General features: G+C 37.1%; 1 long non-coding RNA gene across 1 annotated transcript in view; it reads left to right on the forward strand.

Annotated features, from left to right (window-relative positions):
• Positions 1-21,759, forward strand: part of LOC104003183 (uncharacterized) — a 110,056-nt gene that overhangs the window by 68,133 nt on the left and 20,164 nt on the right. Inside the window, exon 5 of the long non-coding RNA XR_001711396.4 lies at positions 13,360-13,414. This is a non-coding gene — a long non-coding RNA (uncharacterized LOC104003183). The remainder of the gene's footprint in view (positions 1-13,359; positions 13,415-21,759) is intronic.

Here is a 21,759-nt window from a genome sequence, read left to right on the forward strand (position 1 = left end):
TCATGAAATTTATGGGAAGCACATAAAAATGAAAGAAAATGGCTGGGCGCGGTGGCTCACGCCTGTAATCCCAGCCCTTTGGGAGACCGAGGTGGGCAGATCACAAGGTCAGGAGATCGAGACGATCCTGGCTAACTCGGTGAAACCCCGTCTCTACTGAAAATACAAAAAAATTAGCCGGGCGTGGTGGCGGGCACCTGCAGTCCCAGCTACTCGGGAGGCTGAGGCAGGAGAATGGCGTGAACCAGGGAGGCGGAGCTTGCAGTGAGCCGAGATTGCGCCACTGTACTCCAGCCTGGGCGACAGAAAATATAACGTTCAGGGTTCTAAAGTGCAAACTTTCCAAAGAGGTTCTCCCTGTCTGTATATTTAGGAATGTCTTCTGAATTCTACTTTGGGGGAGGAGACGGGTGCCTCAATTCCTTTTTCCAAGCCCTTAACCAGAGGATTGCTGAATGGGACTAAATGGACATTCCGGGTGTGCTATGAGTCAGGAGGATTCTGGTTTGATTGATGACATTTACACTCTACGTCTATACTGGAACTTTCTGATATCTCCTTTGGTACTTATTCATAAAAATATTCATTTATTTTATGGGTTTTGTTTGTTTGTTTGTTTGAGATGGAGTCTCCCTCTATCACCCAGGCTAGAGTGCAAGGCCGCGATCTTGGCTCACTTCAACCTCTGCCTCCTGGGTTCAAGTGATTCTCCTGCCTTAGCCTCCAGAGTAGCTGAGATTACAGGTGCATGCCACCACACCCAGCTAATTTTTGTATTTTTAGTAGAGATGGAGTTTTGCCATGTTGGCCAGGCTGGTCTCGAACTCCTGACCTCAGATGATCCACCTGCCTCGGCCTCCCAAAGTGCTGGGATTACAGGCAGGAGCCATTGCTCCTGGCCTATTTTATGTTTTTTTGAAAATGAGCTTGTGCGTAAAGATAGGGAGTGTTGTGATGATCATAAAAGAAAATATACATAAAGAGGTAAAAAGCCTGAAAACTTTCTGAGAGCTTCTACACACCCTTCTCCCTTCTCTTCCCACCCTCCTCCATGCAGGGCTGGGGTGATACACCCGTTTGTTGTCAGCCCTCTGGGATGCTTTACTGCCACCATTGGTTTTGAAAGAACACACCAGGGAAAGGGAAAGCCGTGTGCTGAAATTTAGGGGAGGCTCTGAAGACTACCCTCATCTCCACCTTATCTTCAACCCAAATAGTCTGCCTTGTTCACATTTCATTAGCACTAATTTCTAGAGGGCCTGTCTAGTGAGTTAGATATTGTGTTCCCAAATGTCCACTGTACATACGCAGGCATCCTTAGAAGGATGACACAGTAATCTACCATGAGCCTTCCATTAGGGCATGAACACAGAGTTTATGGCATCAGGCAACCCACTGAGAACACAGGTGAGGTGCATGAGGCAAGGAAGCCTCACTGAGGAACAAAATTAGGTTTTCCAGCCTGAGGACTTTGCAAAGAAGGAGGAAAATGAGGTAGGAATGATTTGCAGGTGCATTTGTGTGTGGGGAGGCTGCCTATGGGGGTAAGGTAGGAGGGGGAACGTGAGGGTGTCAGATGGGACAGTGGAATGAGAACACAAAGACACATTTCATGTACTAAGATATTATAGAACATTTTGAAGTGTGAGGGAGCCCAGGTTCTCTCTTTAAAACTTCTTTATGATGAGTCTGTTCAAGGAGGCCTCAATGTTCCTCTCAGCTTTTCTAAACTTTAGATGGTTCTTCATGCCTCTAGGATCCTTGCCTTCCTTTTTTTAAATAAGTATTTACTTTTAAAAAATTGCAATTTTAAATTCTTCCTTTACATCTTTGAGTTGAAAATCTCATTAAAAGCTTCTTGCCAGTTTCGCAACTCAGAACTGTCTTTCTCAAGGATCTGGGAGTCATCTCTTTGAAAAGAAATAATCAAAAAAGATAGCATCTCTATCTCCCAGTTTCTACGGGAGGATAGGAGCCTAACATTTTCCAAGTTGTAAAACTGCCTCCTGTCCTGAAGATAGGAGAAAATGTACTTTTCCATTGGGTAAGGCCAATAAGCCAACAGATGCCCTAAAATCCCTCCTCCATCCCCAGTCCTAGCTCTTAAAAGCTCTCCAGCCAATTTTTAGCAGTGGAGTTAAGACTGAGTTCTGGTGCCCTTTCCATTATTGCGACATCCTTAAAGTCTTCCTTGCCTATGTGACTATGTGTGCTGCAATTTTTTTGAGCCCCAAAGGAATTTGCTTTTTGATAAGAATTCAGTAACAAAAAGTGGGTCTCAGGATGAATCAGTTTACAACATACAGAATTAACATTAAAATGAGATAAGTAACTTTTATAGAAATATTGACCAGAGAATGTCCTTTCAAATGTTTTTCCTCCTAGCATGACAAAAAGTTTTAATTTGTAAAAATTATGTTATGTTTGCTCCTAATGTTTTAAGAACATATTAATTGCATAAACTATACTCCTATATAAACATCTTAAGAATATTTATTTCATAAGATTGACATTAATCGTTGAGTTCCTCTGTTTCTGCAAACATGATGTTAGTTCACATGCAGTTTTATTTGATGTTACACAACATATATATCAATTGTCACTTTCTTTTCATGTTTCTTTTCTTTTCCTTTTTTTCCAGCTTTATTTTGGTATAATTGACAAACATTGTATATATTCATAGTGTACTATGTGATGATGCTTTGACACATGCAGACATTGTGAGAGGATTGCCATGATCAAGCTAATTAACATTGCCTTCACTTCACAGAGTTGTCATTTTTTTGCAAAATTTTACAAAATTATTGCAATCTTTGCTCTGACAGTCCAATGAAAATGCTGGCCCTTGTTTCTTACACACTTTCTTGGACAACAAAAAGTGCTAAACTTACCAGCTGCCTTAGGTTTACCACGGGCCTTCCATGGAAATGAGTCCTGGGGTGGAAATGGTCCCCTTCTGAGGGAGCGTGCTAAAACCACAAACCTCACTCCTTCATTAAAACAAAGCCAAACAAAATTCACACAACTGCATTTTTAACCTGTGTTTGCATAACAATGAGTTTCATTCTTCACTCTGCCTAATTTATTCCCCATAGTGATTCGCCTCAGGCCCCTAGTCCTTGCTCACTCTAATAAATCCAGTGGCTAAAGACAAAGCTTAGTGCTTTTTTAGAGTTAGTAACAAAATGCTAACTGTGGTTCTTCTGTAGAGGCCCTGTTTTATAGGGAAATGAGACAACTAGACAAAGCCCTGAACACTTTCCTTATGGAACTTTGTGACTTAGTTAAATTACCATCCCCAAAGCCTTCCAGGTTAGCAATAATTAGACAGCAACTAAGTGACCCCACCATGATAGCTTCTTTGCATAATAATCTAATGCCTGAAACACTCATAGGAGTAATGTATTGTTATCTCTGCTTTGCAGATAAGATAGGATAGAGAGGTTACTCATCATACTCCAGATTTCACAAGTAAAAAAGTTGGCAGATCTCTATTTCAAAATTCATTTCAGGTGGCTTCAAAATCCGTGAATTTTATATGCCTTGTGCTATTTTCTTACCTGTAAAATTGACAGAATGATAATTGATGTGTAAGTTACATTTCCAGCTTGGAATTCTCAGAGATGTAGTCCTGAAAGAGAATGTCTTGGACCCAGAGAAGTGTGCAGAATCCAGACTTTTCAATGAAGGCCGTAGAAACAGTTCTCTTTTTTGAGACACTTAAAACCTTTTACCCCACTGGTTCACTCAAGAGCATCTAATGGTACAGATCACTTGGTCCAACTAGAGAACAACTCTCTGCCTCTCCAGTGAGCAGATCCAGCCTTTGCCTCCATGTTTCCACACATTTGTTTTCTAAACCCAGAAAAGTGATATTTACCGTCAATCTGTTCTTGAGATGCTTCTAGGGTATGGCAAAGGAAACGATCCACGATGTCAGATGTATTCCTAGCTCTGCCTGCTTTTCTTTTCTTTGACCTTCCGTAAACAAGCAACTTCGTTTCTCTAAGCCTTCATTTAACTTCTTAAAGAGTGGTGACAATAACAGCCATCTTATGGAGATTTTCTAATAATAAGATAGAGTAGAATCTCAGAGATCCTTGAGTTCTCCAGGCTGAATGCATTATATAAAAGTAATTACTTAGTGTGAACAGCTAGGAGGCATTTCATTCTAGTCAGGGGGTGTCTCTGGTATTTGTTTTGGACAAATAAAGCAAGCTTAAAGGAAGCTCAGCTATCGCTTTGTTTAATGCTCTTATTTTAAAGATGAAGAACATGCACAATTATGTGATATTATGAAACTGAGTTCAGTTAGGCTAAGAGTCTTTCTCAAAATCCTCAATAATAAATGTTCTGTAATGTAGATATACATACAGTCTACGAAGGCAAACAGTATTTAACTTGCTTGAGGTAGTATCTACTCTTTTGTTTTATAATAAGGTTGTGTCTATTTTCCCAAAGAAGTGCCATGAAGAGATTAATTTTAATTATTTTTAATGTCTCTAACTTAAAAATATATACATTATATGGATATAAAATCATTATAACTTTTTTGTATGAGTGCTGATAAAATCAACCAAGACTTTAATAGGACATAACTCCAAACACTTGGACTACCCCTGACACTGTGTTTGCGGTGGGGATAAAGCTTTACGTGGTGACACATTCTGCGTGGAATGCTGGCTCCATCTGCTTTCAACATTCCACTTATACTCAAATGTACATAAATTATATACATATATAAATTAAAAATTATGCTCATAAGTTTTAATTGCCCATTTTATACTTATTATCTATGCATCATTGGCTATCTTGCACCACTCTAGGTCTTATTTTCCTAAGTATAAAATAAGCCTACTTGATCAAGACCCTGGGGGGGTGTGTGTGTGTGTGTGTGTGTGTGTGTGTACATATGTCATCCTTTGTCCATAGGATTACACTTCATACAAAGTAGGGTCTTGATAAATATGTGTTGTTTGATGATTGATTTGTTTTTCTTTAAATATACTTAACTCACTGACTTGTACAGCAATATTTAATGAATACTACTTTTGTGCAAGTATACAAAAAAAGAATCATATACAAGTATACAAAAAAAAGAATTACATATCCTGATTTTCAAGACTACACAGTTTAGCTGAAGAGCTACGAATCACTTACAAATAGGTAAATGAAAAAAGACAATACATGTGACTCCAGTAGAATTCAGGGAAAGATGTAGACTCCTGCGGGTACAGAATTCTTAGGGGAGATGGGATTTTCAGTGAGCACTGATTGGAACTTAGAGGAAGAACAGAAGGAAGCAGGTCATTCCAAGCTGATGGACTGACTGAGTAAAGGCGGAAGCTGGCTGATTCTGGTGGAGAATCATTTAGAAGTGATTAAATAGAAATTCTGAGAGCTTTGCGAAGTTTAGGTTGGAGACTAGATTGATTTTTAACTTAGCATATTTGTTAAATAATGTATTGATTCACTGCAATTAAAGTTATATCTAATTAATTGCGTATTGAGTTTCACTAGGCTTAATGTTATAGGACTAGAACAATGAGATGAAATAGACACTGGTGTTTTTACTAAAGAAGGTCTCATAACTGCTAGAACTTCAGTTATTATAGACTTTCTGCCATAGTGACATAAAATTTGTCAACAATGCTTTTTCACGCTTTATTTTGATTGAAAATTACTATTATATGATTCCTTATAGTGAAGGAATGGGAGGAGAAGTACCTCTCCCATGTGTTTTCCCAAAGACCTCTATGGTCTCCTCTTGCAGTGGTGAGATGGGTTTTCTTGAAATTCTTTGGCAGTTGGCAAGAAACCGAAAATCCGGATTGTTCTACCTCAAGACTGATCTGCTCAGATCTTCTTTTCTCTGTGGCATCTTTCTCTTATGAGAGTCTTGGGACACAATTTTGCTTTTGCTTTTGGGTATTCTCATGCAGTCTGTTAGATAGATATTAAAGTTGACAGTGATGCTTCTTGTCCATGTGTATGAAGTAACTAAAAGTTTGGAGAGAACGAACAGCCAATGCCACAAAAAAAAACAAAATAAGTTTTGGGTCTAAAGTATTTTGATTTCCTTCTCTCACCATCAATTTTTGAGAAGCACTTGTAACTAATTATTTTTCTTTAAAAATAGATTTATGGCCACCAGAGGGGGCATCTTCCAACAAAGAGACCAGAGTAAATAATAAAAGCTTACCTGTTAAATTTCCCAGCCTGATGTGGAGCATAATTAGCAGAGAAACCAAGCCAATTGCTGTGGGAAGTTTTGCAGAACAGATGCTCTTCTTCCATCCTCTCTCTAAGATGGCTCTTCTTTTTTTGTTAGTTTAAGGAGATTCTAAATCTCAATAATAGTTAAGTTTAGAGAAACACTCTGAGTGACACAGCACATATTTTAATTAACTGCTAAAGTTGGTTCAGATTAATGATCTCCTTATCCCTGTGTGGTATGCACACAGTGGTGGATTAAACCTGCCCTTAAACTAGGGTATTTTTTTTTTTAGTTCTATAGCGTTTAGAGAGAAATTCCTGCTTAACATATTAGTCGTCGAAATTGTTGAGTATAATATTTGTTTTGGCACTAACTTTCTCTTTGCATTTGTGAGATGTCTGGAGGAAATTTCAGATGCTCAAGGAGAGCCAGTTTATTGGTCTGTTTTGTTATGTTCAATGTAGGAAAGTTGTAGCCTCTTCAATCCTCCATTAGCCAGATTCTAGAGAGCAAGGCATGAATGATAGCAATTTAGTTATCACGTTCTATTTCCAGCAGAATTGTTTGTAGTTTAGCTCAAAATATCCATCTTCTTAATTTTAACTGGTTTTGCCAGTTGCCAGTTAAACCAGATTGCAAGTGAAAATGAATATCATCAACACACTTAAATATTTCTGTGCACGGTACAAAGCAGACTGTAGATGATTATAGACTACTGGAAAATGTGTTTCCACAGAAACTTTCTTCTAAATTGCTAGGAGTGTGTTAGACTTTAAGATTACTCATAGGCATGTGCTCAAAAATTTGGTAAACTTTAAATTTTTTTTATTTTACTTTAAAAGTATATTATAAAGAAAGCAATATTCTCTAAGGCAATGAATCATCTATTCCCCTCCAGTTTAAAAATGGTACATGGAACATTTACGTTATACACAAAAATTACTTTGAATAGCTGTGTGTGATCATTTTAAACAAAGCAAATCACTAAACATTAGGCATGACATTGCTGATCACCTCTTCTTTTTTAAATTTGTATAAATTTATGGGACATATGTGTAATTTTGTTACATGCATAGCTTGCGTAGTGGTGAAGTCAGGGCTTTTAGAGTATCCATCACCCAAATAACATACGCTGTACTCCAAAACCTCCGTCATCCACCCCCCTTTGCCCCCTTACCTTTTTGAGTCTTCATTGTCTATCATTTGACACTCTACACCTTTGTGTACTCACTATTTAGCTCCCACTTATAAGTAAGAATATATGGTATTCGTCTTTCTGTGTCTGACTTGCTTCACTTAAGATAATGGCCTCTAATTCCATCCATTGTGCTGCAAAAAACATGATTTCATTCTTTTTATGGCTGAATAGTATCCCATTGGGTATATATGCCACATTTTCTTTATCCAGTCATTTGTTGATAAACACTAAGGTTGATTCTGTATCTTTGCTATTGTGACTAGTGCTGCAATAAACATACGGGCACAGGTATTTTTTGATACAATGATTTCTTTTCCTGTGCATAGACACCCAATAACGGGATTGCTGGATAGAATAGTAGTTCTGTTTTTAGTTTTTGAGAAATCACCATGCTGTTTTCCATAGAGGTTGTACTAATTTACGTTCCCAGGAACAGTGTATAAGAGTTCCCTTTTCTCCACAAACTCACCAATATTTGTTATAGTTTATCTTTTCAATAATAGCCATTCTGACTAGTGTTAAGATGATATTGTAGTTTTACTTCGAACTTCTTTAATAATTAGTGATGTTGAGCATTTTTCATGTCTGTTGGCCATTTTTATGTCTTCTTTTAAGAAATGTCTATTAATGTCTTTTGTCCACTTTTTAATGGGATTATTTCTTTGATTTTTTGTTGAGTTGTTTGAGCTTCTTGTAGTTTCTAGATATGAATCCTCTGTCAGATGAATAGTTCGCAAATATTTTCTCCCATTCTGTAGATTGTCTGTTCACTCTACTGATTATTTCTTTTGTTGTGCAGAAGCTTTTTAGTTTAAGTCTCATTTGTCTATTTTTGTTTTTGTTGCTGTTGCTTTGGGGGTCTTAGTCATGAATTCTTTACCTAGACCAATGTCCAGAAGAGTTTTTCCTAGGTTTTCTTCTAGTGCTTTTTATATAGTTTTAGGTCTTATGTTTATGTCTTTGATTCATCTTAAGTTGATTTTTGTATACAGTGAAAGATAGGGGTTCAGTTTCACTTTTCTGCATATGATGATCCAATTTTCCCAGACTATTTATTGAAAAGGTTGTCCTTTCTCTAGTGTATGTTCTTGTCTATTTTGTCAAACATCAGTTGGCTATAAAAATGTGGCTTTATTCCTGGGATGTTTATTTTGTTCCACCAATCTATGTGTCTATTTTTATACCAGTACCATACTGTTTTTGTTACTATTGACTTGTAGTAAAATATGAAATCAGGTAATATGATGCCTTCAGCTTTGTTCTTTTTGCTTAGGATTGGTTTGGCAATTTGGGCTCTTTTCTTGTTCCGTATGAATATTATGATTGTTTTTCTAATTCTGTGAAAAATGATGTTGGTATTTTGATAGAGATTACATTAACTCTGTAGATTGCCTTGAGCAGGATTGTCATTTTAATGATATCAATATTAATTCTTCCAATCCATGAGCAGGAGACGTTTTTCCATTTGTTTGTTTTATCTATGATTTCTTTCATGAGCATTTTCTCTTTTTCCTTGTAGAAATATTTTACCTTCTTAGTTAAATATATACCTAGATATTTCATTATTTTTTGTAGCTATTGTAAATGGGATTGTCTTCTTGATTTGGTTCTCAGTTAGATTGTAATTGGTATATAGAATTAATACTGATTTTTGTACACTGATTTTGCATCCTGCTGAATTCATTTATCAAATCTAGAGATTTTTGGTGGAGTCTTTAGTTTTTCTAGATGTAAGATTATATAATCAGTGAACAGGAATAACTTGACTTCCTTTTTTCCAGTTTGGATGCCTTTAATTTCTTTTCCTTGCCTGGTTTATCTGGCTAGGATTTTTAGTACTATGTTGAATAGAAGTGGTGAAAGCGGTTACCTCTTCTTGGTCTTCCTAAGCAACTTCCCTAGTTTATCTCTTCTCTTTTCATCTGGATTGTAGTCATAGCCAAATATGCCACTCTACTTCCACTAGCTCCTTCATAATGAACTTGGAATTATCTTCTGATAATGCAATTCTTTTTTAGGAATATTTAAGACTCATAAATTTCAGAATCAAATCAGACTACTTAATCCAAAAATGGCCTTCCTATACCACCAGGCCCTCTGAAAATGCCCAGTCTTTTTTTTAAAAAATCACACTGTACCCCTTTCTCTGCTAATAAATTCACATAGCAGCAGTACCTCAATACATATTCTACATGCTTTTCTTCTCACTTACCCCAACCTTCTCCTTTGGCTTATCCTATTTTATTTTTTTTTAAGAACGCTCTTTCCTTTCACGTTTCTATACATTAATGCATTATCATTCAGGGTCCATGTGCTATGATTTGGATGTTTGTCCTCTTCAAACCTCATGTTCCAATTTGATTCCCAAGGTGGCAATGTTGGAAGGCGGGGCCTGGTGGGAGGTATTTGGGTCATGTGGGTGGATTTATTATGAAAAGATTAATGCCCTCTGTCAAGAGTGAGGGAGTTCTTGCTGTATTTGTTACTTGAGAGCTGGCTGTTAAAAAGATCCTGACAGCACCCTCCTCCACTTCCTCTGTCCCCATAGGAACCCGCCCATCTCTCACCACATAATCTCTTGGCACACACTGGCTCCCTTCTGCTTTTGGAGGTGAGGCCCTTACCAGATGCAGGTACCCAGTCTTGAACTTTCCAGTCACCAGAATCATGAGTTAAATAAACTTATTTTCCTTATAAACTACCCAGTCTCAGGCACTCTGTTATAGCAACTCTAAGAACTACCTCTTCCCAAAAGCCTTCTGAGATATTCCCCTTGCTCCTCACTTATCCACACACCTCAGATTAGTCTTGTACTTCTCCAGGAATGACAGTCACAATATTTAAGCTCTGCATGGCATGGTCGTCCATGGATCAGAACCTAGCTGGTTGAATGTAATGGCTGAATGGCCAGCCTGCAGTTCTGTATCTCTCTCAACTGGTTTTCCTCATGTCCTTAAGGAAGAGTTCACAGACATCTTCCTGACTAAAAGATCACTATTCTGTGGTCCTATAGCACCTGTGTGTGCCTCTGTCATGGCACTAATCACCCTGTGCTAAAATCACACCATGTTATTGTCTCCATGCTCTGCCAGGTAGAACACCTGGCATATCTAGACACTCAGTAAAAGCTTGTTGCCAAACTGATTAAATTTTTTAAAAAATGAATTGAGGCCAAACACAAGACTTAATATGTCCCAATCGCTCTTCCTAGTAATTGCATTTATAAAATGCTAAGAAAATGTTTGTTGTATTAAATTTGAGCTCTTGATCTCTAATAAAATCTTATTAATCATTTAATAATAATGATGATGATGATACTGCCAAACAATTACATAGCAGTCACTATGTATCAGGCACTGAATTAAGTGCTTTATAGGTGCTTATTTAATCCTCACATCTACCTTTGTGAGGTGGTTGTCTTATTTTTCCTGATTTTTAGAAGAAAACAGAAGCACAGAGAGATTAAATAAACTGTCTAGAATCCTGCATCTCATCAGTGGAATGACCAGGCTTCTAACCTAGGAAGTCTAACACCAAATTCAATACCTTTTTGCTCTGAATTAATTTCAATGAAAGCACTTTTTGATCTGATGAACCTATGGTATATATTCATTGTTTTATTTTCCTAACCATCCATCCTTTCCATTAATTACTAGTACTCTGACACTGCTCACAGTGAGTTGTAGAATATTTTCAATCAAAAGCATGTAAATAACTGTCTTACCACCAACATTCATCCTTGAAATCTTCTTGCTAAGACATGAAATTGTTGCCTCCACACTTAAACTATTTATTTCCTGCTTCTAGTTTTTCATTTGCCTTGTCCTGGTTTTCTAGCTGAGGACAACTTGTAAAAGTCTGTTCCCCCTTCACCCTGCCTTCAGCACTCAGCTTCTCAGTGACTCAGTGATTCCCTGGGCATCTGCTACCACTCATACCCCAGTGCTCCCAGTATCTTTTCCCCTCATCTTAATTTCTCACCCACATTTCAGTTCCAAGTCTCTAAAATAGATACTGGCCTTTCTTTCACAATTAAATAAGAAAAAAATCCCTGAAGATTATTACTCTTATCTTAATTCATATTCTCAAATATTTATCCCTTAATTATACCAGTAGCATTACATGGCTAATCTTTTGAACTAATTATCATTGCAATATGTTTAATGAGATACATTAAGTATATCGCAATTTTTTTTACTTAAAAAGGAAAATATATACATACATGTGTATCTTAAATCCATCCATATGTCTTAAACCTATCTATCTTTCTGTCTCTTAAATTTGTCCTGTTATCCTCCTTTCCTCAATCCTTTTACAGTGAGTCTGATACTTATTACCTTGTGCTATGGTTTGAATGTGTTGCCCCAAAACCATGCATTGAAAACTTAATGCCCAATGCAACAGTGTTGGGAGCTGGGGCCTAATGGGAGGTGATTAGGCGTGAATGGATTAATGCCATTATCAGGGGGAGTGGGTTTGTTATTGCAGTAATTATAAAAGGGAGAGTTTGGTTCTTTTCTCTGTCTCACTCTCTTTTGTCCCTCTACTGTGAGATCACACAGAAAGAAAATCCTTCCTGGACACTATTTCCTTGATCTTGGGCTTCTCAGCCTCCAGAACCATGAACAAATAAATTTTGGTTCATTATAATTTACCCAGTCTGTGATATTTTGTTACCACAGCACAAGTAGACTGAGCTATCTTGCAATTAGATGGTGATGATAGCTTCTCATATGGCCTCTCCTTCTTGAATTTTCCCTCTGTTCCAATTATCATTCATACAGTTGAAGTAATTATACTAAAACCTTCTTCATAAGGATCATTTCTAGATGATAGCATTATAAGTGATTTCAATTCCTTTATTATTTTCTATATTTAAAAAATTTTCTGCAATGAACATACTTTCTTAAAAAAATTACAGTAATTATATTTTTTTCACAAGAAAAAGAACAATAGCAGCTATTTTATAAGATACGCCAAGGGACTACTATTTTTTTCTCTAAAATTGAAATAGGCATTATTAGGCCCCTTCTCGGCCATTCAGTTAGACATGCTGACCAACATAGACTCTCGCTCAGCCTCTATGAACAAGGAGCTGTTCACTGAGATATAGGATTGCTCAGAGCTGCCCTTAATAATTTATTCATTCATCTCCTTCCCTTCTTAGTATGGGAATTCTGAGACTGGCTCATTCATTCCACAAATGTTTGTGAGATGCATCTTAATGATCAAATTAATGCTTGAGATTGAGTGATTGAGTGGTGATCAAAGCATGTCCAGCTGTAGTTTCATGTTGCTTACAGACTTTTCATCTTTACATCTCTCAGCCCCAAGTATAGTGTTAAGCACTCAGGAGATCTCTCCAAATAACTACTCTTGATTTAGGATTTTTATCAGTCCACTGTATTAAATTGCCAAAAATTATAATATTCATAGAATTACTTAAACCTCATTGTCTCTAATCAGGTAAGGAAAATATTTCAGACATTAAGCACTTTTGATTTCGGGAAAATTTTTTTCCAACTTTTATTTTAGATTCGGTGGTACATGTGCATGTTTGTTACATGGTCTAGAAAATTTTTTAAATCTTAACTACATATATCCCAGTTACCGATCAATGGAAGAGTAACCTTCCTCCTCGCCACCTGCCAAGTAACCAATTTTGAAACCAAATAACATGTTAGGTGTCCAAAATAACATCATAAATAAACAATAATTTATCCTTAATTTTTGCTCCCTCATCTCAATATTTAGGGTCCCTTGTCACTGCTATATTACAGGTATTATAATATACTTTCTATAGTTCTGCTTTCTTTAATACCTGCTTTCTCAGGTTCTGAACATGTGCTTTGTGGCTTAGCCCCGTGGTAAACATTTTACATGTATCACTTATTAACTTCTCACAATAATAACATGAGGTAATTTCATTATCCTTATCTTGCAGATGAAACTCTGAAGCTTTCAGGGACGTGAGGTACGGTGCCAAGGCCACACCACTGGTAAGTGAAATTGACACTGAAGGCTAAAATCTCAATGGCCAAGTCCTTGCCAATGCCCATGTCTCAGTCCAAATGGTCTCATGCCTCCTTGTAGCTTAATGAATCATCAGCCTGGTTTCATCCTGAAAAACCTGGTTTATATCTGTTCTGTCCAGAGATGTGTGTGAACAGAGAGTGCCTATTTTCACACAGTATGCCTGGAATCAGCCTCAGGTCATGGTAAGATAACCAAGGAAGCAACCCCTTTATCAAGTCCCTGGAAGCCAGCCCAATGGACCCAATCTCTGTTCGAACTTCTACCTGCTATGTGGGATGGTTGTCATTAGTAACCCATGTTTTCCCATGTGTGTTTCTGCATTGCTATTCTCATCCAACATCCTTAAATAATAGGGCTGAATTTCTCTCGTGGATTACTCTCTTTTCTAAATTTTATTCTCATGTAGAGGGCCCCGAACGTGCTAGGAATGAGGAAGTTTGGGTTTTTGTAACTGAGCTAATTTTGGGAGGAGGGAGGTTGATTTCAGTTTTACATGCTGAGCTCTCAAGGTAGAACTAGGTTACTCCAGTAAGAAATCTTTTCCTTCTTTTGGGTTTTTTTTCTTTTTTAAGGTTGCTATCAATGACATCCAATGTCACTGCATGAGACTAATGTAAAGTGTCAGATTAAATCAAATAATGGTGTCTGTCTAATTGTTTTGCAAAATGAACAACCCAAGTCACTTACATTCAATGTAGCTTGACTTTCTAAAGATTTAAATAGAAAAGGTGATTCTCTGGAAGAGTGATCTTTGCAAGATTTCTGAGCTACTTGTGCAATGTAGAAAGAGCCTAGTTATTCACCAGCTTGACTTATTTGACCCAAATGAGGTGAATGGAAAAGATATAAATTCTTAGTCTGTGACACCATCACCTGCCACCTGTCACCTCCAGGTCACAATCTTGAACTGCTCTTAACACAAACTGAAAAGGAAGTTGAAAAACCTTTACCTACTGCAAGATGTTATTTTATTTAAAGCTTCACAACTACAGTCTTGGTGGGCGTGTTCAAACATGACTGGCAGCTGCCTTTGATTTACCTGGGAGCACTGAAATGAAAATCACAGCCAGCCATCACCTTAAAATTATTGGGGTGGAGTGCTGGGAGAAATTCTCTGAATTTATGATTTATTTGCTCTTCTGGTCACAGGTAGTATTTCATATCCCACTCTAGACTTACATATACAGCTGCGTGTATGGGCATGGCCATTCCAATTGTTAAAATATTAAAATACTTCTATGCCAGTTGATAAATAGTCACTGCATTCAGCCTCCTAAGTAACTCCCTTCTGGTCAAAGACCCTCCCTCAGGATCCCAGGAGATTCCCACAATCCAGCAAATAAAAGAAATAACCCTGACACAGCAAGATTCTTCTGGAACTCTGCACCAATACTGAGGCTTCTGCCATTCTGTTGTTAAATATTTTAAATATTGCCCCTGAAATAAGGAGTGGAGAACCTTAGTGGGCTGGCTTTTACACAGGATCAATTGAAAAAATACTTTTTTATTGGTTGCTTTGGATCTTTTATAAAACTTCAGTGGAAGATATTGTCTATTATGAGTCCATTGTCTCTTATTACAGAATTCATGCGATACATTTTTAAATTTCTTCAAGAGTGCCTTATTCTGGGAATGTAATTTACTTTCCAAGGAAGACAAAAACTAAAAGTCTCTTGTTTCTTCTAATTAGGTAGAAGGAATACATTGCAATGTAGTTTTCTTTTTACTTTGTCTTTCTGGAATTCTAGTACTAAAATTAACACCTAGTTGAACAATAAAATTATGCAAGCTATTTGATGTGTCTGTCTTTCCTCTTAAATGACTGATTTGCTAATATTAAAATTGTATTCTTTTTAATATGATTTAATGTTAGAAGTTGCATTAAAAAATTGGGGGTATGGGGATAGGTTTTTAAAAAATCATACCTAAATGGAGCATGTTCTGTTCTTGGCTGTGCTAAGGGCCTTGGGTACCAAGAGCTGCAGGGATGACCCAATGCTTCACAGTGTTCTACTGAACAACTTCCATACTTTTGCTGTTATTCCTCTGAAGTTAGAACTGACATTTCTTATTATTAAAATAAAAATAGATTTGAATAAATATTAAAAATCCATTTAATTGTCCATGTTTCCTATTCAGGAATCTTCTGCTGAGGTTTGCAAACCTTTAAAGTTGACCTGGTTAGATATGAGAAAAGGAAATCTGAAAATATCCATTATAATATTATTCTTATTTTACATTTTGCCTTATGTGATATTTACTTAGTTCGTGGACAATTGCAATCTTTCCAATTGCTTCTTTTTCGTAGCTTCCTTGTAGCCATTTCACACGAACGTGTTTATTTTGTAGAATTGGTAAAGGCAGAAAGAGGTTAAATTCAAAACACTCATTTTGCAAAACAAATTAACTAGAAAAAGAAAAAGGGGCTTAAAGTTAAATGTTGAGAAGACTGCTTGGAGTATATGCCAGTTTTCAATTGTCTGTGCATGTCATTTTCTTTTTTTTTTTTTAATTATACTTTAAGTTCTAGGGTACATGTGCACAATGTGCAGGTTTGTTACATATGTATACATGTGCCATGTTGGTGTGCTGCACCCATTAACTCATCATTTACATTAGGTATATCTCCTACAACACTCTCTTTTACCCTATATACCATGGATGATAAGCCAAAATAAATACAAAACTTACTTTAATGCATTCTATGTACCTTCAGTAGTTTGTGCATTTCATAAATTTGGAGATACTATGCTTTTATTTTTGTGCTTCTCATTCTTAGTTCAAGGCTTTATACATAATATGTGCTCAGTGATTGTTTACTCAATTTTATGTATTATGTGCTTAGCACATTGGAGAATAATTAGGTCCCTTCTTCTTACAATTTCTGTGTGTTTTAAATCTCTTATTTTAAGTTCTGCCATTCTGCCAATCAAAAGAATAATCATTATCATCCACCTGTTCTACCTTTTCAGTTACCCAATCAATCAATAATATATTACTTACTGTGTGCCAAACACATTTCCAAAAAAATACATAGCAAAAGAAAACATTTTTTTCCCAATAAATTTTACTTACCTTATGCATTAAAAGATCGATAAGTAAATTTTTTTTACATAATGGACTAACTGAAATAAAAGTTTGAAAAAGGTCTATGGAAACAGAGAGGAGGGATTCATCAGCTCTGTACTAAGAAATTCAGTACAATCTTCACAGAAGGGTTGATATTTGTGCTATAATTGATGAATTCAGTTGAAAATATTAATATGAGTTTCCTGGTAGACAGAAGTGGAAAGGGCAATGACATTCCAGATTATTGAACCACCTTGTTCAATAATTGCTTGTTTAAGAAAGATTGAGATGTTCATGTTGCATAGGAAGGAGATATGGTAGATAAACTTGGAGAGGTAGGGGAGACGCTATTGTGAAAGACCTTTCATACCATCCTATGAAATGGAGCTTTAGTCTGTAGGTAAAGGACAGCTAACAGAGGTGGTTGGCCATGGATTTAAATTTCAACTGTCAACTTGTGTTGATGTTCACAGACCAATGAAAAGGGGGAGGCATCTCACTTAGATCTTTCTTTGCAGCTTATCTAACTCGTAGACTCCTGTGTTGTGCTATTATGTAGAAGCCCTGCTACAAAAATGTGAGATCTTACAGGTTAAAAGATAGAAATAATACGTTCATCAATTGATATGTGTTACTAAAAGAGTTTCTTTTTAAACAACTTGAATAATATTCATGACTAAACGTTGGAACTACATGCTACCATTTATTTTAAAAATGCGGTATTCATTTCTTTATCATTTTAGATTATAATGGAAACCTTGACTTCTATACACTATGCTGCAAATTTGACTTGTACCTAAAAAGTATTCACGCTTGGCTTATGTGACATCTGCTGAGAAATTTAAATTACCCATTGACAGAGATCATTCAGATAGGAAAAGCTAAATCTATGTAGGAAAATTGAAAGGAAGTGAATTGGGCAGCTGCAGGAGAGAAATGATAAATCATCCATTTATGTCAGAGGAAAGTGCCTGCTTCTGTATTGTTGCTGTGTCATGTAGTTCAGATTTGAAATACAAAGCCAACAATTTTTTTCTTATATATAGCATCTGTCCATGAAGGGCTCAAACAGCATTTATATAATGGTTTCTCACAATATTTCAGTGGAATAAGGGATAGCCTATGATGGTAATTTATAGATGAAGAGATGGCGGTGATTGCTAGCAAAGTACTAGAAATGTTGTAGCATCACTCGTTAGGGATTTGGTGCAACAAGCAGGCAAACCCAAGAACAAGTCTCCTGTAGGTTGTTGAATTGTGGAAGGCAATGTGCTACGTGAAGATAGCTCCAGAAGTGTCATCAGAAATGGGGACTGGATAATGCCAAGATGGCTCACATTCTTGCACTATTTGAAATAAACATGGAAGAAGTAAATTATCTTCCCCAAATTGAAAAAAGTCTCTAATTTTTGTAGCCTGCTTCTTTGTCCCCTGGATTCAAGGGTGTTCTTTACTTTTCCATTACTTGATGTAGTTGCAATAGAAAGTATTTTTATTTTATTTTATAATAAAAGTATAATGCCAATTTTAAGTAAAATGTAAATTTTTAGCTCAATGTAAATAATTGTTGCATTTATTTACATAAAAACTGAAGGAAGTTGAGAGACTGCCTTATAATTTACCTATATTTGGTAGGAATCAATGAAAGCCTTAGGAAAGAAAAACATCATTTTAAGTGATTTCTCCAAAAGACAGACAGGCAGAATTATTCTAGGGCATTTGCATGAGCAAAGCAATTAGCAGTAGCTCTATTGTTAAATAGATTAAGAGATAATTAATTTTAAACGCTTGAGAATTACTTTATTTTCTCTTGGTTCCTTATGTCTATACGTGTGTGATGATAAAAAGGGGTGCCTCATTATATTAATTATTTGCACGTATTCAATAATGATCTGTTTCAGGTGCTCTGCCGAATTCCGTACATACGTCACCTTGTATAAACCTTAGATAATTTCCACTCCCCCCCAGTAACTCATGGATACCATAATTGTATTCACCCTTTATAAGAAAAACAAAACACAAAATACAGAGCTTAGTAAAGTTAACTTTAGACCACATTCCCACTGAGTGGCACATTCTGAATTAGTATGCAGTGTAGCCTGGCTCCATAGTGTATGAGTTTAGCCACAGCTCCATGATTCTCCTGGGCCCAACCTGACCTCTCTGGAGCTGGGAAGAGCAGAGAAGAGAAGGTCTTGGTTCCTACCAGAGGACAAGGGGTGTTTGCTGTGGGCATAGCAGTGCTGGAAAAATGGCTGAGGTGTCATGCCCAGGAAGTGCTGAGGACTCTCTGGGTGGCTTCTGCCTTAGTCTTTTGAGGGTGACACCATCCCAGCATGACTTCACAACCAGGATAAAGTCAGGAAAGATGGAGGGCCTGGCTGTGTGGCCAGCTGTGCTGACAAGCAAAGTCCAGAGAATTAGTGATTCCTCCACATGGTTCCAGGGGAACAGCTGGGACTTCAGACACGATATGGCAGAAGCTCAGCCAGAAGAGCCTCCTGTTGTCACTGTTGCCAATTTTGGGTTGTTTACATCCCTTTGCTCATTACCTGAGAAGCCTCAGAGGGAAGTCTCAGAGCAGTCTCAGAGGTTGGCGCTGGTTGCATAGGAGATGAGGTGCCAGTGGAGGATTTTAAGCCATCTGCTAACATTTCTGGCTGTGTGCTACACGGGCCAATGTAAGGGACAGAGAAGAGAGGACATATAGTTTGGGGAGGAATCTATTGCATTAATTGACTCTAAGTGAATTACAACAAGTACCCAGACCAGAGGTGGATGGAGAAGAGCAGTCAGATTTGGGTGGCTGTTTAGAGTCCTAAATAAATTTTGAGTTTTAAGAGCTGAGAGAAAGACTCTACCTCCAGACTTACTCCTCTCTAATCCATCTTCCACCCTGAGGCCAGAATGATGTTTTTAAAATGTAAGTCATAAGTGACTCCTCATTAAAGTCACCTACAGAATAAAACCCCAGCTGTGAGGAGGCCACAGATAGGCTCCCAAAAACGAATTCCTTTCTATCTTTCTACTCTGACTTCCAACCACAGACATGGAGTGTCCTAAGTGAGCATCTTGCCTTTACTTTGTTTGTCTTGCACAGTCCTATTTCTAGAGCCAGTGATGTTTTTTCCCTTACATACTCCATGGTAAAAATCCTACTTACTTCTTCAGGAGCAGCTTAAATCACACCTGCCTTGGAAACTCTTCCTGATTTTCCCATTTCATACAACAACAAAAAACGTCTTTCAACATGTCATTTTCATGGTTTATAACTTAATCTTTCAAAATCCAAATCTATTATCGTTCTTTTCTGGCTGAAAACATTCAGTTTTCCCTTTTCCTAAATGTCAAAGTAGAACTTTACCCTAGATGAAACCAGCTTCATATAAAATAGTAAATACTTGAATAACATAACATTTATTATAGTGTTTTTTAAAAAGTAGACATGCATAATAAATATTTGAGAAATATAGTTTTTAAGGTATTAAACATCGGAGGGGCTTCAGACAAAAAGATTTTTAATTTCTTTTGTACCACGCTAGACTCTTAAATTATGGAAGATTATTTCAATATAAATATATCAAGCATCCTGTGATACTGTAAGAAAAATATCACTCAAAATCACCAAGGTAAATTCGTCACTTTTAGGGCATTCATATATGGAAACCCTGGCAAACAAGAATAGCAGGAAAACAAGGAAGTTGTCTACAGCTGGTGAATGTTATTTGGGGAGGGAAAAAAGTTCTTATTAGCAGGAAAACAGCAGGCAAATCACAGTTTCATAATTATGTCCAGTATTTATATAAACAAATTTTCTTGAACTGATCAAGATTTGTTTTTCTTTATTGAGAAAATATGACTTCTCTGCTTCCCTAGCTGGAGAAGAAAATGCTTTTGTTTTTTTTCTGGAGCAATGGTAGGAAAACGCTCAAGCTCAGCATGAGGTCTGACATGCTCTGCATACCTACCTTTTAGTCAATCTTGTTTATTTTGCCCCAAGCTGTTTCTTTGTGAAATGACTCATCATTATTTATCTAAATTGTTTTTAAATGAGAATGTTTAACCAAAAGATCTGATCTGGATATTATGACAGCTGTTATAAAATAGGGGGGTCCAAGTTATGTCATTTTCTTTCTCACAATTTATTTACTTGTCAGATTTATTATTATCATTGTAATATTTTCCCAAAACAAAAGTGTACATGTGAAGTTTTCAGGAAAACTTTTGGACTATGAATTACGGTAAAATTATGAAAATCAGCATCGAGTTATAAATTATGAGGTCTACATTTTGATTCTAGCTCTTACAACAGGAATTGAAACAATCAGGCTAAGCTCTCTGGGCCTGTTTCCTTACTTGTCATGAAGGAGTTAACAGATAATGTCTGCATTCGTTTGCTTGAGCTGCTGTAATAAAGTACCACAAGTTGGGGAACTTGAACAACCAAAGTTTATTGTCTCATGGTTCTGGAAACTGGAAGTCCGAAATCAAGGCATCAGCAGTATCCGTTCCTTTTGACCACTGTGGGGAACCGTGTTCCAGGCCTGTCTCTGGTTCGTCTGTGGCTGTCTTGTCCTTGTGTCTTTTCACAACGTGTTCTCTTTGTGTGTCTGTGTCTTTGTCCAAATTACCCCTTTTTATAAGGACACCGGTCATATTGGATTAGGGCCCACCCTAATGACCTCATTTTTAACATGAACAGCTTTGTGAAAACCCTGTCTCCAAAATAAGGTAACATCCTAAGGCTCCAGACATTAGGACTCCAGCATATGGTTTTGGGAGGCGGGCACAGTTTAACCCATAATGACATCTGACTTCTTTCTTTTCAGCTTGAACATTTTGTTAAGGCTATATATGTGCCAGTCAGTAACCCTGAGGTTTTTAGGGACAGAAACACAAATGTACATGGTTTTGGCATAAAGGGAGGAATTTGTTGGCACAATCCAGGAACAGGGAATGACAGAGATGCAGCTCAGGCCCTTCAATGTTGGCAGCGTGCTTTCTCCATTTGTTCCACTTTGCTTTGTTTCACCTTTATTTTCCTTTTTATTTTGAGACAGAGTCTCACTCTGTTGCCCAGGCTGGAGTGCAGTGGTAGGATCTCAGCTCACTGCAGCCTCCACCTCCCGGGTTCTAGTGATTCTCCTGCCTCAGCCTCCCGAGTAGCTGGGATTACAGGCTGCCACCACCATGCCTGGCAATTTTTTATATTTTTAGTAGAGACAGGTTTCACCATGTT

This window comes from Pan troglodytes, chromosome 17 (assembly GCF_028858775.2).
Source record: "Pan troglodytes isolate AG18354 chromosome 17, NHGRI_mPanTro3-v2.0_pri, whole genome shotgun sequence".
Taxonomy (NCBI): domain Eukaryota; kingdom Metazoa; phylum Chordata; class Mammalia; order Primates; family Hominidae; genus Pan; species Pan troglodytes.